Here is a 16,465-nt window from a genome sequence, read left to right as displayed (position 1 = left end):
TGATGTGGGCTGGCGGGGTCAGCCAATCCAGCAGCAGGGCTCCCTGCCTGGGTGCCTCAGCTCAGTCTGGGGATGAGTGCTAGCCACGCCGAGGGCCTGCTACGATGAAAGAGGAAGCATGCCTTCTTTGCTTTTAAGGTTGCAGCTACGTGAGCGCTAAGTGCCCAGCTGGAAGGAGGGTCTGGTGGTTGGGGCATGAGCCATGAATGTAAGGGGGACAGGTTCAGTTTGCAGCTCTGCTACAGACTCCATTTGTGACATTGGTTAAGTCTCTTAGGCTCTGTCTGTTTCCCCATCTGCACGATGGAGATAATAGCTCTGCCCTGTCTCCTGGAGATGATGTACAGATACATGCGATAAAGAGAGTGCGAGGCGCTTGGCTGTGAAGAGGGCCATGTAAGTGCCGAAGGTAGAGCTGCTCTTAAGAGCAGTGGTAACCATCTTGGTAACACGACTAGCTGAGGATCCTGGGCTCTGTTAATCCAGCCCCTCTGCTATGCTCAAATTACTGGGTTTGCCACCGAGATTACTTCAGGTTGAACCCCTCTAATCCAGAACTCTCTCATCCAGCAACATCTGTAATCCAGCCTGATATTAGGTAGCCAGGTGGACTCTTATCATGGGTGTGGCCAAGTTTAACATAAGAACATAAGAATGGCCATACTGGGTCAGACCAAAGGTCCATCCAGCCCAGCATCCCATCTGCCGACGGTGGCCAATGCCAGGTGCCCCAGAGAAGGAGAACAGAAGACAATGATCAAGTGATTTATCTCCTGCCATCCATCTCTTGCCCTTGTTCTGAAGGCTAGGGCACCATACTTTATCCCTGGCTAATAGCCATTTATGGACCTAACCTCCAAAAATTTATCAAGCTCTTTTTTAAACCCTAATAGAGTCCTGGCCTTCACAGCCTCCTCCGGCAAGGAGTTCCACAGGTTGACTGTGCGCTGTGTGAAGAAAAATTTCCTTTTATTAGTTTTGAACCTACTACCCATCAATTTCATTTGGTGTCCCCTAGTTCTTGTATTATGGGAAAAGGTAAATAATTTTTCTATATTCACTTTCTCCACACCATTCATGATTTTATATACCTCTATCATATCGCCCCTCAATCGCCTCTTTTCCAAACTGAAAAGTCCCAGTCTCTCTAGCCTCTCCCCATATGGGACCCATTCCAAGCCCCTAATCATCTGAGTCGCCCTTTTCTGAACCTTTTCTAATGCCAATATATCTTTTTTGAGGTGAGGAGACCACATCTGCACGCAGTACTCAAGATGTGGGCGTACCATAGTTTTATATAGGGGAAGTATGATATCTTTTGTCTTATTATCGATCCCTTTTTTAATAATTCCTAACATCCTATTTGCCTTACTAACTGCCGCTGCACACTGCATGGATGTCTTCAGAGAACTATCCACTATAACTCCAAGATCCCTTTCCTGATCTGTTGTAGCTAAATTTGACCCCATCATGTAGTACGTGTAATTTGGGTTATTTTTTCCAACATGCATTACCTGACACTTACCCACATTAAATTTCATTTGCCTTTTTGCTGCCCAATCACTCAGTTTGCTGAGATCTTTTTGTAGTTCTTCACATTCCCTTTTGGTTTTGACTGTCCTGAACAACTTGGTGTCATCTGCAAACTTGGCCACCTCACTGCTTACCTCATTTTCTAGATCATTGATGAACAAGTTGAACAGGATCGGTCCCAGGACTCACCCCTGGGGAACACCACTAGTTACCCTCCTCCATTGTGAAAATTTACCATTTATTCCCACCCTTTGTTTTCTGTCTTTTAACCAATTCCCGATCCATGAAAGGGTCTTTCCTCCTATCCCATGACCACCTAATTTACATAAAAGCCTTTGGTGTGGGACCGTGTCAAAGGCTTTCTGGAAATCTAGGTATATTATGTCCACTGGGTGCCCCTTGTCCGCATGTTTATTAACCCCTTCAAAGAATTCTAATAGATTAGTTAGACACGACTTCCCTCTGCAGAAACCATGCTGACTTTTGCCCAACAATTCGTGCTCTTCTACGTGCCTTGCAATTTTATTCTTTACTAGTGTTTCTACTAATTTGCCTGGTACTGATGTTAAACTTATCGGTCTATAATTGCCAGGGTCTCCTCTAGAGCCTTTTTTAAATATTGGTGTTGTATTGGCCGTCTTCCAGTCGTTTGGTACCAAAGTGGATTTAAAGGATAGGTTACAAACCACTGTTAATAACTCCGCAATTTCACATTTGAGTTCTTTCAGAACCCTTGGGTGAATGCCGTCTGGTCCTGGAGACTTGTTACTATTCAGCTTATCAATTAACTCCAAAACCTCCTCTAATGTCACTTCAATCTGAGTGTGTTCCTCAGATTTGTCACCTAAAAAGGCTGGCTCAAATTTAGGAACCTCTGTAACATCCTCAGCCGAGAAGACTGAAGCAAAGAAATCATTTAATCGCTCCGCAATGGCACTGTCTTCCTTGATCGCTCCTTTTATATCTTTATCGTCCAAGGGCCCCACTGCTTTTTTAGCGGGCTTCCTGCTTCTAATGTATTTAAAAAACATTTTACTATCGTTTTTTGAATTTTTGGCTAGCTGTTCCTCAAACTCTTTTTTGGCTTTTCTTACTACATTATGACACTTAATTTGGGAGTGTTTATGTTCCTTTCTATTTTCCTCACTAGGATTTGACTTCCACTTTTTAAAAGCTGCCCTTTTCTCTCTCACTGCCTTTTTAACATGGCTGTTTAGCCATGGTGGTTCTTTGTTAGGTCTCTTACTGTGTTTTTTTATTTGGGGTATACATTTAAGTTGGGCCTCTAGTATGGTGTCTTTAAACAGTTTCCATGCAGCTTCCAGGGATTTTAGTTTAATTACTCTACCTTTTAGTTTCTGTTTAACTAGCTTCCTCATTTTAGTGTAATTCCCCTTTTTGAAATTAAATGCCAGAGTGTTTGACCGCTGCGGTGTTCTTCCCAACACAGGAATATTAAAAGTTATTATATTGTGGTCACTATTTCCAAGCGGTCCAGTAACAGTTACCTCTTGGACCAGATCCTGCGTTCCAGTCAAGACTAGATCGAGAATTGACTCTCCCCTTGTGGGTTCCTGTACTAGCTGCTCCAAGAAGCAGTCATTTAAGGCATCAAGAAATTTAATCTCTGAATCCCGTCCTGAGGTGACATGTACCCAATCAATATGGGGATAATTGAAATCTCCTATTATTACTGTGTTTTTTATTTTGATAGCCTCTCTAATCTCCCTTATCATTTCAGCATCACTATCACTGTCCTGGTTAGGTGGTCGGTAATATATTCCTAATGCCATATTCATATTCATAATGCCATATTTCCCGTGGTCCCATAAATTTTGTTTACAGGCAACAGTCCTGGCTCTCAGTGTTCTGTGCTGTTACTTAGAAGACATTTGGGGGTAAATTAGGGCTAAGAGCCCAGTAAGCAGTAGGAGTGTTGGCAATAGACAATACTGCCCTCACGTTATCCAGCAAATTCTCTGGTTCAGCACCAGTCAGGTCCTGAGGCTGGGGGACAAGAGAGGCTCAACGCGTAGATCCCCAAGTCAAGTGTACCTGCCCGTGTCATCACTAATACCTAGTCCTCAGCTAAAACCTCTACAGCGCATCATCAGGGATTTACAACCCATCCTGGGCAATGATCCCCCCCCACTTTCACAGGCCTTGGGAGGCAGACCAGTCCTTGCCCACAGACAAACTGAAGCAAATCCTAACCAGCAACTATACACCGCACCACAGTCACTCTAACTCATGCAACAAACCTCGTTGCCAGCTCTGCCCGCGTATCTACACCAGCAACACCATTACAGGACCTAACCAGATCAGCCACACCATCGTGGGTTCATTCAGCTGCACATCTACCAATGTAATTTATGCCATCATGTGCCAGCAATGCCCCTCTGCTATATACATCAGACAAACTGGACAATCTCTACGTAAAAGAATAAACGCACACAAATCAGACATCAGAAATGGCAATATACAAAAACCCATAGGAGAGCACTTCAATCTCCCAGGCCACACAGTAGCAGACTTAAAAGTAGCTATCCTACAGCAAAGAAATTTCAGGACCAGACTCCAAAGAGAAATTTCTGAGCTACAATTCATCTGCGAATTCGATGCCCTCAGCTCTGGCTTAAACAAAGACTGCGAATGGCTGGCTAAATACAGAAGCAGCTTCCCCTCCCTTGGTGTTCATGCCTCCAGATCAACTGCTGGTAGTAAGCCTCACCCTTGCTGACTGAGCTAACCTTGTTATCCCCACCCTTGCTCTGGCTTATTTATACCTGGCCCTGCAGATTTCCAAGACCAGCATCTGATGAAGTGAGTCTGTGCTCACGAAAGCTCATGCTCAAAACTTTTGTGTTAGTCTATAAGGTGCCCCAGGACCCTTCGTTGCTGTTACAGATCCAGACTAACACGCCTACCCCTCTGATACTTGACACTAATACTTAGTGCTTCACAGAGAAGCTAAACGAGCTCTGGCCACCCCACCACCAATGAGCCAGGAAGTGGGGAAGAGAACCCATGGGGTTGAGGGGCCCATCTAAGCAGCTGAAGGCACAGCATCCAAGGGTGGGGAGCTGAAGTGGGACAAATTGAAAGGGAAAAGACAATTGTTTGTTAATTAATTCGCTATGGGCCCTGCCCAGTTTGAGGTGACTAGCCATCACAACGGCATACCCCGGGGTGGGAGGATTCTCCATTACTTGGAGTCTTTAAATCAGGGGTGTCAAACCGCTGGCCAGTTTCATTTCGCTTGCAGGCTTCATGTGAGTCTTGGGGCTCGTCTGCACTGCCCTGGCGTCCACTGCCTGGAGTTGTGATTTGGGGAGCTCACCTGTGAGCTGCTGTAACCCAGTCTGTGTAGAACCTGGTTGTGTGTATTGATGTAGCCCTGCTTCAAACAAGGCTGCAGCCGCTTATGCTCCATGCATACCAGCAGGGCCCATTGGGGGGAGTTGGTATAACATGCTGATTTGCTCTACAGCTCACCCCCAGCAATCTGGACTCCAGCACAGCAAGCCTGGAAACCTCATGGACAGGTGTAAACTCAGCTGGTTGGATGTAAGAGTTGCTAGAGGCATAACTCTGGCAGAAGCGGTATATGTCCATTGGAGACAGAAGAGTACAGGCTGCTTCACTACCAGCCCGAGCGCAGGTACCTCACCCTGGCAAGTCAGTCAGACATCAGATAATTACTGGCTCGGTTTATCTGGCAATAGCTTTTTTTAAATAGCTCTTGCTGACTGCAACCTGCTCAGGTGGCCAGGAATCAAAGCCAACCCATCACAGGCAATGAGTTTAACGCCCCAGTTTTAGATGGACTGGGTGGCTCGCTTTCTGGAGGCTGCAGTGCAACCCAACCAGAACTTCTGGGCTTTATTCAGGAGTCATACAGGGACAGCTGTGGACTGTGTTCTGCAGGATGTCAGAATGGATCAGTGTACTTGGACCTCTGTGGTTCAGGAGCCGGCTTAGTGATCACCATTATCCAAAAGAAACCCCGGTATATATAATTCTCATTGCAAAATGACTGACCAAGTTTTCTGCCGTAGATTAATACGACCGTAAAAACAGCCTGATTGGCTAGGAGCTTAGATCTGCTAACAATTAGCTGTGTTTTAATATCATGTTCTGCAAAGAGCCCCAGGAGATACATTAAAGAAATGCTGGCATCTCCCAAGCCTCACCAGACTGAGGACCACTGCACCGGATTCTAATGGTCCCTCTAAGTTTTAAACACTGTGTCTAGGAAATTAGATACGCCTCCTCCGGGGTCTTACTAGTAACTGCTGCCTCTGCCAGATGAGCCTCTGCCAGGCCTGTGGATTCCACCGCTGAGTGCTAACAGCTTTGGGAAGCCAAAGGCCGTGTCCTTTGCAACGGGACGTTCAGGATTAATGGAAGCTGTTCCCACCAGAGGAATTCGGCGAGTTATCAAGCAGCGCAGCTAGTTGCATGGCCCTCTCCTCCTCCCAGCTGTTGTGACGGGTCCCCTGCAGGCAGACAAAGCTTCAGGGACATGGTTACAAATGACCAACAGAAGAGGGACTGGGAAATGACAATATGCCCTGCAAACGTGGGGTCCTCTTCCTGGTTAAGGGGATTTCCTGTCTGCGATGACCTCTCTGCCCCCCGGGATGCTCTGAACTCAGCTAGCACAGTGCTGGGAGCTCTTCGGGTCTGAAAGCGCAGGGGTTTCCCTTGCCCTCATAGACTAAACTCAGAGTGCAAACAGCACATTTCCATTCCCTGCTCCTCAGAGGGCCAGACGCAGTCTTACATGGGTTCAGCTGATTGAGGCCCAACTTCAATGTTTGCTTTGAAATCGGGGGGCAGGGGTATAAAGCGGGGGTTCCCCTTTGTCTTTGAGCCCCGTAAAAGCTCCAGGACCCAGCTGTGCCCCAGCCGCTGTGTTTCTGCATAGGAAAGCCAGGCTCAGCAGCGAGGGACACTACACAGGCACATCCACCACTGCAAAGCTAAGCTGCTCAGGCTTTGGCTTCGGTTTTCTTCCCTCAGCCCTAGCAAGTCTAACTCTGCTACCTCTGACACCGTTGGAGGTGAGGGGTAGGCTCCAATCTTGACCCCTTTGTTCCCAAGGTTTAGCCTTCTCGGAATTCACCGGTGCTACTACGCTGCTCATCCCAGCCACTTACAACTGCACGGACCTACTGGATCTAAAGGAGACTCTCCATTAGCTGTTAGCAGTGTAGGGCTTATGACACGTAGTGGGCCACTTCTGTTTCCATCTGGTACAGGGGTGATTGTTTTCTAACTATCGCTAAAGCCAGCTGTATTTAGGCAGCTAACTTTTCTTGACCCTCCCCGTTAACTGTTAGCCAGGCTGGGCAGGAATGGGTTCCTACTCTTGGTTCCCTGTTCTGCTCAGTGTCTGGGGTGCCTGGCATTGGCCACTGTCAGAGGACGCGATATGGGGCTAGAAGGACCATCGATCTGATCCAGTGTGGTCGTTCTTACATTATGAACCCTGGGGCTAGGGATCGTGAAGGTGGAAGAGGAAACGAAGCGGTATAGCTGCATGCCTACAAAGGGCAGAGAGAAAACCCTGTTGGAGACTGCCCTCTAAGGGCCTTCGTGCTTCCCTTTGTCATCTGCTCTCCTGGCGCTGGGGCACGACGTGGTTCTGCTTCAGAGGCGCAGCTGATGCCAGCAGGGTGGAGTTCTAGGGGCTGAGAGAGGCAGCAGCTCAAACTCCATCCCAGGCTTGACCATCACTGTGGCATGCACCAGTGTCCCTGGAGCCTTGTTCCCCATCACATCCAGCCCCCATGGTCCTGCCATTAGGGCAGAGGGCTGGGCTTGGTGACCTCTCGAGGTCCCGTTCAGCTCCAGTGTTCCATCTTCCTCCCAGAGCCCAGGCCTGGAAATCTCAGATGACGCTGGTTGTCCCTAACTCTGTTCTAGGGCCCCGCAGGTCTGGTAAAAACCTGGTGATTGATGACAGGTCCTGGACTTCTGACGTTGCCAAAACCCTCACCCTTTTCTTAATCAGCCTAAACCTAGCCGGGCCGTTTGGTGACCCTTCTCCTTCCTCGGAGGAGAGCCTAATCCGATACAGCCCTGTCCCATTCTCAGGCCCCAGCCTCTGTGTGACCCTTCGCCAACAAGGTCCCTTGCAGTTCACCCCACCCCCGCTGAAACATTTTCCCCTAGCTTCTGTTCTGAAATCCCAGGTCTGCGAGCCCTCCAGGGCAGGGCTGGGAGGTGCCTGGGGGCCGAGGGGGGTGGATAGCAGCGGGCAGGGGGGCATGTGGGGGCACCTCACTTAGCGATTAAAATTTTGGCAGGGGCAGAGGGGGCTGGTGCAGCTCTGGCGTGATACCGCAGGTCACTGACGTTCATCGGCTTGTGTTCTGTTCGTCTTGGGCCCGCAGTGTCCCTCCTCGTTGCTTAGGGCTGTGCTCTCCTCCCAGCCCATATCAAGCTACCCCAGTCCTGTCTCTGCTTCCCAGTGGTCCCTGCCGGCTGTGAAGCTACAGGCTGGTCGACCGAGCTACTGTCAGTCTGGGGTGCGAAGATCTTCAGGCTGGGTGCACGGTACCTGGGCTGCCCTTAGCCCTGCCCGTGCAGGGCAAGGGTCGCAGAAGAAGTCTGTTGACCCTGCACTAGGCTGGGACATGGGGGGAGGTCTCTGAGCCTCTGCTCATGCCAGCGGTATCAGGGCTGTTAGTTTTCGTCCAGCCCTATGTAACACAGAGCTCTGTGGGGCTTGGGGAGGGCCAGGCTGGAAAGGGAGAGCGTTGGGCCTCTAGAAACCGTTCCCACCCTAGAGGGGCTCAGATCTGACCAGGGTCATTCTCAGTCCTTGCTCCATGCGCGTTCCGCACCCAGGCCGCTAGATGGAAGCAGAGAACCAAGGCTGCTCTGAAAGCCCCTTGTGTCTGTGGCAGCCCCCTGTCGCCTCCCCTGCTGGGGTCTTTCATGTGCAGTCTGGTGGCACTGCCCAGAATCACGCTGCAGGGTGAGCATGACAAGCGAGAACTGCCCTGGAGCCGGGCCAGGCCTCTTGATTCATGCATTGCCAAGAAGAGCCCTGCGGGGCCAGCCCGTTCAGCCTGAAACATCAGACAGCTGGAGCCCTGGAGCGAGGAGCAGAGAGGGGTCAAAGGGTGCACGGCTGTGGGGCCAGAAGGTGCCCAAACCCCCCCGTACCTGGAAAGTAAACGCCTGTTTGTCCATCCTAGAGCTGATGGGTATTGGGGTGGTAGCAGTGCTAGTCTGCATCCACAAAAACAACGAGGAGTCCTGTGGCACCTTATAGACAAACAGATTTTTTGGAAAACAAACCGGCCGTCCTGTAGCACTTTAAAGGCTAACGAGATCATTTGTTAGGCGATGAGCTTTCGTGGGGCAGGCCCACTTCCTCAGAGCTGGAGACAGAACATTTCTGGTGCAGCATAAGCTTTCGTGGGCAAAGACCCATTTCATCAGATCCTAGGGATGAGTCTCTCACACAGGCCCCAGGGATCCCCTTTGTGAGAGTTCACTGTCTTGGTCCCTGGCTCCTCACCAGACCTGTGTGACCCTCTGCCTCCGGTTTAAGAACATAGTCGGGGTGAGAAAAGGGCTGTCTGTGTAAGTGACTGACCAGGGCTGGCAGCAGGATTCGAACCCTGCACCATCAGTGTCAAAAGCACAAACCACTCTCGCAGCTACTTGAGCTGAAAGAACAGCTGTGTTAGCTGGCACCTATAGCAGACTTTTATCCTTGTTTGTGGGCCAGCCACTAGCCACACAAATTCTTAGCACACCTGGATCTTTCCAGCTGAGCTCCACCACCAGGACAGGGGTCACATGGCAAGGTGATTGAGAGGGTGTCTGCGCCCAGACATGGGAGGAACTGATGATTTTTAATGATTAAGGGGCTGGAGCACATGACCTGTGAGGAGAAGCTGAGAAATTTTTGGCTTCTTTAGTTTGCAGAAGGGAAGACTGAGGGGTGATTTGATAGCAGCCTTCAACTTCCTGCAGGGGAGCTCTGAAGAGGCTGGAGAGAGGCTGTTCTCAGTGGTGACAGATGGCAGAACAAGGAGCAAAGGCTGGAGGTGTCTGAGCTCCTGGAGCAAAGCCTGGTAGCCGCAGTGGTGGAGGAGGAAGGGCTGCAGCCTGACCACTCGTCCAGGCCTTGCATGCCAGCAACGTTCAGCCAGCATCTTCCAACCAGGCCCAGCCCATTCGAGCTGGGGTCCCACCTGCGGCCCTGGGCAGGCCCTAGCCCTGCAGGGCTGGCAGGCAAGCAGCAGAGCGATGCACAATGTCCTGCAAACACGGCCAAAACAAGCGCCATCTGGGCTGGGCACTGAGAACCTCCCCACGCCAGCCATGCTTTGCCCCACCGGGAGACAGCCGCCTCCTGCAGCCCCGGCTGCAGCCACCTGCCTCTCAGCCCAGCGCCCGGCAGGAGGGAGGACCCGTGAAGGGTTGCTGCTCTGGGATGGGAGCGTCGCCTGGGGTAAGACTGATTCCCAACCGCCTCTGGGTCCTTTGTACCTGTGCCGAGGCAGAGCCACGACTGTGCAAGCTGCTGCAGGTGTGTGTGGGGGAGAGGCATTACTCCGGATTTGTGCCAGGCTCTAAGAGGTGACTTGGGCCAACAGCAAGGCCGGGTGCCAGTCCCTGGACTCAGGAGGAGCCGGCAGCTTGTTGGGATAATTAAAAGTCTGGCTGGAAATTTTGGCTCCTCTCCCAGGTCCCAGCTGCGCTAGGCACATGGAGTCAGCGCTTGTTTCCAGGTGCAGCCCTTCCCTGAGAGATACACATGCACCCCCCTGGTCTCAACTCTCATGTCACCAGGCACTTCGCCACTGCTGCTCCGAACAGCCGGGAGGTCTCCCAGGACAACGCTTCTCCAGCCCCAGTGCTCCAAGGGCTTTGCATTAGAACTCCTCCTTTCCCTTGCATGGCAGGGGAAACTGAGGCACGGCAAGGTGACTTGTTTCTGGGCAGCGACAGAGACAGGAGTAGAGCCCGGGAGTCCTGGTTCCTACCCCTCCTGGCTCTCATGGCTCAGGCTGGCCGCCATGGAGCCCTCCCCGCCTCGTGCTGTCCAGTGCTGGGACCCCAGGAGTCCAAGGCTGGAGCATGGGACGTGGCATCACATGGTGGGAGGGTGGTGGAACCAGCCTGGGAGCCCACCCTGGTCCCTGGTTCAGTGAGCAGTGACTCCCTCCCGCCCTGGCAGCTGGCCAGGCCCAGCCCCGGGTCGCGCCATGCCCTGCTGGCCATGTGCAGGCTGACCACACCACTGGGGTGCACATGGCCTGGATCACGGCCAAGGCCAACAGCCAGGGGTCAGCTGTCACTCACTGTCGGGACTGGGGGGGACTGGGCTGCCCCTAACAGGGACCAGTCCCTTAGGCCCAGCTCCTCAGAGGCATTTAGGCACCTAACATCCATTGACTTTCCTCACTACCAGACCTGTCATTCCGTGCCTCAGTTTCCCCATCTGTAAAACGGGGGAGGAGGCTGTCCCCTCCCTGCCGCACCCAGTGCGGGAGAGACACGGAGGGGCTCAGGTGCTTTGGGGACGGGGACGTACTGCAGAGACAGAGCAGGGTTGTGACTGAGCCGGGGTGACCTGAACCGGAGATGAGCTGAGGGATTCTGCCATTCACGAGTCATGGAGCCCGACACCCCCAAGCCTGAGGGGGCTTTGGGCCCAGGTTACAGCTCCAGCCTGTGTTTATACAGTATGGCCGGGGGGGGGCAGGGGGAGGCCTTCATGCACAAGCCTTGCCCCCAGCAGAATCTCTCAGCTCCTATTGGCCAGAAACTAACCAATAGGCATTGAGGGATTGTGCTGAGGGTGTGGCAGCATGCAGACCCCACCCCACAACGCAGAGCACATGGAAGAGCTGGCCCCTTTGGCCCCTGCCAATGCTGCTGGACTGGAGCTGCTCCAGGCCAAAGCCTGCCTCTGGCATTGTCCACCAACTCCTTCCCAGACCCTCCATCCGCTTCTGCACCCCTTCCCTGGGTCAGACCCTTCTCCTGCACCCAGGCCCCAACCCGGGTCACAACCCCCTCCCCGACACAGCCCCCCTCCCCACTCCTGCACCCCAGCCCCTGCCCGAGCTCCCTTCCGCACGCAACCCCATCCCAGACCCACGCCCCTCCCTGGGAAAGCACTCAGGCGCTTGCCAGAATCCTGGCGTGGCCCCACCGAAAATTATCGTCCACCCTTGGCCTAGCAGGACCTGCCCCGGCTCGCGTGCCCCTCACGCCCTAGCCACCCCCTTAACGCGCTCTCCTTCCTCGGCTGCGTCCTTCCTCGCTGGCCGGACCACAACCGAAAGTCTGGCCCTGCCCTGGAGAGCAGCCCAGTGCTCGAATCGCTCTGCCTCTCCGAACGGCCCCTGAAGCCGGGTTACACCGGGCAGGGCCGGCTCGGCCGAGATTTCTTCCCACACAAGGGCTTTGCAGGGAGCCAGGAGCTTTGTCCGCACACCCCGACTCCATCTCACAGCCCAACCCCCTCCCCTCCTGCACCCCAACTCCTGCGCCAGCCTGGAGCCTGCACCCAGCACCCCGACTCCATCTCACAGCCCAACCCCCTCCCCTCCTGCACCCCAACTCCTGCACCAGCCTGGAACCTGCGCCCAGCACCCTGATTCCATCTCACAGCCCAACCCCCTCCCCTCCTGCACCCCAACTCCTGCGCCAGCCTGGAGCCTGTGCCCAGCACCCCGACTCCATCCCAGAGCCCAACCCCCTCCCCTCCTGCACCTCAACTCCTGCACCAGCCTGGAGCCTGCACCAAGCACCCCAAGTCCATCCCAGAGCCCAACCCCAAAGCCTCCCGTACCCACTTTCTTCCACAGCTGGGCTGGAAGGGCTCCCAAGGGCTGTTTTCCAAGCACCCCCTGTGGCTTTGACATGCCCCTAGCATGGCGGCCTGCTGCCGTCAGCACTCTGTGCCCCCGCCCAGCGCCAAGCCAGGGCAGGGCAGCTCCAGCCTCAATAGCATCTTTCACAGAGCTGCTGGGCCGGCTTTTCCAAAGGGCTGCGCATCCAAAGCTCCTCTTGGAAAGTTACTTGGTCATCAGGAATGCTGGGGCCAGGCACACAGCTGGGAAAACGTTGACGTTGGCACACAGTCCCCGGGCCTGGTGTTCCCTCGGCCCCTGGCTGCACGTGATTGCACACCTGCCTCAAGCTGGAACAACTCAGACTCTTAGAAAGGGGGTGTGCTGTCTAGTGGTTAGAGAAGGGTGCTGGCAGGCAGGGGTTCTGAGTTCAAATCCCACTGTGCCATGTGACTTTGGACAATTCCTTCACCTGCTCTGTGCCTCAGTTTGCCCAGCTGTAAAATGGGGCTGTGACCGCACTTGTGGCAGGGAGAGGGCTCTCTGAGGCTTTTAACGCACTTTGAGACGCCTGCATGAAATACGTAAGACTGTAGCAAATTTGGACATCGTAGAGTCTGCCCATCCTGACCACTTGAGCCGTTCTGGCAGCAGGATTAGAATATTTTTGCCCTGAGATGCTAGACTGCCACTTGAACTAAAGGTAACTCTCCATTAGCCATTTGCAGTATAGGGCCTATGACTCACAGTTTGGCAGTTCTGATTTCTTCCCAAATAAGGCCCAGGTAACACAGATTCCCCAGCTAGTCCATCATCAGACATTTAACCTGACAATGCCGCTTTACTCTACCTGGTACTTCTTGGGGGCTAAAAGTCCCCCGGGTTAGGTGTGAACCAGCCAGGTGGAGATGGATGGAGAAACCCAGGAGGCAGAGAGGGAAAAGGAACGAAGGGAGGAATCCACACAAACGAACACGCGCAGTCCCCTATCCCAGGGCAGACGAGCTAGCGCTTGAGAGACAGACAGACAGACAGACATGCCAGAGGGGAGACAGAGATCACTGAGGCTCATCTCCCCGCAAGCGTGCGCAGCAAATGAGGGGTTAATCTGGGGACCGGTGGGATGCGCTCACCCCCCATTTAAATGCCTGGGGCTTGTGCTCCAGATCACAGCGAAAACATTTCTCAGCTTCTCACTTGATTTGGCCTGGGAGTGGCTCTTGCGTGCGGCGCTTGGCAGCCAGCAAACGAGAACACGGGTGATAAATGTTACCAGCCGCTCGCTTGGCTGCAGGTGAAAGAGGCTCTTGTGCCGAGGGGGAGGGTCTCCTCCCAGCCTCTGTAAGCCATCGTCCAATTATTCCCAGGCCGTCTGGCTGAGATGTGTCCTTGCTGAGAGAAGATGGGCTGTGAGCCTGACTTGTGGCCCCTCACTGAACATATAGACTCTCAGACCAGGCTTGCAGCTCTGTGGGGGTTCCCCCTCAAGCCCCAGCTCCAGGAGTCCCGGGATTGGGTGAGTTACTCGGCTGGCCTTACACAAGGGAAAGGAAATCACGAGCCAGAACATAACATTGTTTAGAGCAATCTCACGATTTTTAAAGTTGCTCTTGTGATCTTTGGGGGCCTGGCTCAGGAGCAGGGAACCCCGCAGGCTGGCCAGGTTGGATTTCAGGTACCAGTCCGGGCTTGGCTCCTGCTGGGACCAGCCATCCTGCAAAGCTGGGTTCCACCCCTTGTACAGCCCTAAAACCTCTGGGTGGGGCCTGTCTCCCCCAGAGATGGCCCTGACAGGCCTTCCCAGCCCACAGCGGGGGGTGGCTGCGATGGGAGCTCGGAGCCAGCAACGGGGCAGGGGGGCAGCTGGAGGTGTTTTTAATCCTTTGCATGACTCCCCAGTGACCGCCCGAGGCTGTGGCTGCCGAGTGCACATCTGGGTTTGGTTAGCAGCTTCCACCAGCCCCTCTTACGCCCCCGGGTCCCTGGAGCCTCGCCACACCCTCTCACTCACTAGTGCCCTGCCAGGGGCTCCACAAGCTGACAGAGGGGGCCTGCTACCCAGCTCAGCCGGCTGAATCCCGGCCTTGCCTTTAACCCTCAGGCTGCTGCTGGAGATCGAGGTCCATCCCTGAGCCGTACCTTGTAGACCGCTAGATAATTGGGAGCATAAGCTTTCGTGGGCAAAGACCAGCTTCATCTGGCGCAGTCAGACCCTCATCTGACGCACGTGCATCTGACGAAGAGGGGCTTTGCCCCCGGAAGCTCGTGCTCCAAACGATCTGGTAGTTTATAAGTTGCTCCAGGACTTCTCGTTGGTTTGGAAGATCCAGACGACCTGGGCTACCCCTCGGCTGTTTCTTGTCGGTGCAGCTGGACAAGATAACCCAGGTGCACGGCCGGTTTGGAGCAGGCACCTGACTGACAGCCCTGCTACCTGCGGAGCAGCTGCAGCTGCAGGCCCCTCGTCTCCCAATCCCCCAGCCAGGAGGCAAATCTCCCCAGGAGACGCCTGCAAGTGGAGAGCAGAGACCTCGCTGGCTCCAACAGCCACACGTGGAGCGGCCAGGAGCTGAGGCCAGTCCCTGGCTCTTGGGAGTGGCCCTGTAAAATCGGGATATTGAGTCACCCCCGCAGGGCCCCTGCCCTCCCCTCGCTGTTCCCCTCCTCGGCGCCTGGGTTTTGCTAACAGGCTTGAAACGCTACACTTCCTCCCCTGCCTGCAAAGTGCTGCCTGCAGCATCTTTCCAGCCCCCTGGCCCTGCAGCTGCCAAGCCCGGCCCTGTGTGTTGGCCAGCCGCGTCGGGGGGTGACCTGCAACAGCCCATTGGCTGCCGAGTGCTTCACGAGGGGCCCCAGACCGACTGCCCCCTGCACTGGGTTGGGGATCCCGGCCAGGCCCCTTTCCTCCCAGAGTTCCTGGGAAAGAGCCTCCCAGCTGCTGTAACCGCCCCGGGGGTTGCTCGGGGGAGAGACCTCCTAGGGCTTGGGGTGCAGGATCAGCTGCTCCTCTTTGCACCCAGCGCTGGGGAGGGAGAGAGGGGAAAGGGATAAGAGTGAGGCCTCCTTTGGCTGTGATTTAGCAGCAGGCTCTGGGCTGTGTAGGAGGGGGCTGGCGCAGGAGGGACTGTGATGAAAACCCAGGTTTGTAGTCCCAGCTCTGCCGCGGACGAGTGGCAGCCTGGCTCCGTGCCTCAGTTTCCCCAGCTGTGACACAGAAGGGGCGGGGCAAGGGCAGAATGGGCTGTAAGTCCAAAGTGTTGCCCCACCCAGAGGGGTGTGGGAGTGGAGGCCGGTGGGGTACTTCCAGGCGAGATCGAAAGCCCAGATCAGAGGAACCAGGCTTTGTTCGGCTCACTTTCAAGGGCACAAGAGTGGTGTCCGGGCACAGGAGGGGTCGACCGATCATGGACAAAACATGCTCCTCCCACCCCTCTCCGAGACACCCCCACTCCCACGCCCTGAGCGCCTGGCTGGGAGCACTGGCGTGCCGTTTCCCAGGACTCCCGAGGGAAGACACAGCCCACGCACTGGAGAGCCAGGAGCTCGGGTGGGTTCTTCTGAAAATCAAACGTACCTTTGGTCGGAGATTGCGCTGCTGGGAGCTGCAGAACCCCCAGCTCCTGCGCTGGCCCCGTCCTCGCCCCAAAACAGCCAGACACACCTGCACCGCTGCCTGCAGCCACAGGTGGTGAGTGGCAGATCTCAGCCAACCGCCCAGGAATCTGCACCTGGAAGGTGACACCTGCAGGGTTAGGCAGTTCGCCGGGGCCTTTCGCTGAGTGTGTCTACAGCGTGGCGCAAAAGCCTGGCGAAGTTGGATCCTAGATCCGTTCCTGCCCCTGCTCCACGGCTCTGCGAGGGCCCATGGCAAGCTGCCATCCGCTTCTCCTTCTTCACGCTCTCCACAGCGGGCCTCTCTCGTCTCCCCCTTCGCCTCCTCTTTTCCAAGCTCCAAGGCCCAGGCTTTTTCATCTCCCTTCACATGGCTCCGGGCCAAACCCCTTGTCATCCTTCTTGCCCTTTTCTGACCCCTTTCCAATGCCCAGATCTCTTGTTTGAGCTGAGGCAGCCACACCTGGGCGCAGTGTTCGAGATGGGGG

This window comes from Carettochelys insculpta, chromosome 3, assembly GCF_033958435.1.
Source record: "Carettochelys insculpta isolate YL-2023 chromosome 3, ASM3395843v1, whole genome shotgun sequence".
Lineage (NCBI taxonomy): Eukaryota > Metazoa > Chordata > Testudines > Carettochelyidae > Carettochelys > Carettochelys insculpta.
Note: the sequence above shows the minus strand (reverse complement) of the source record.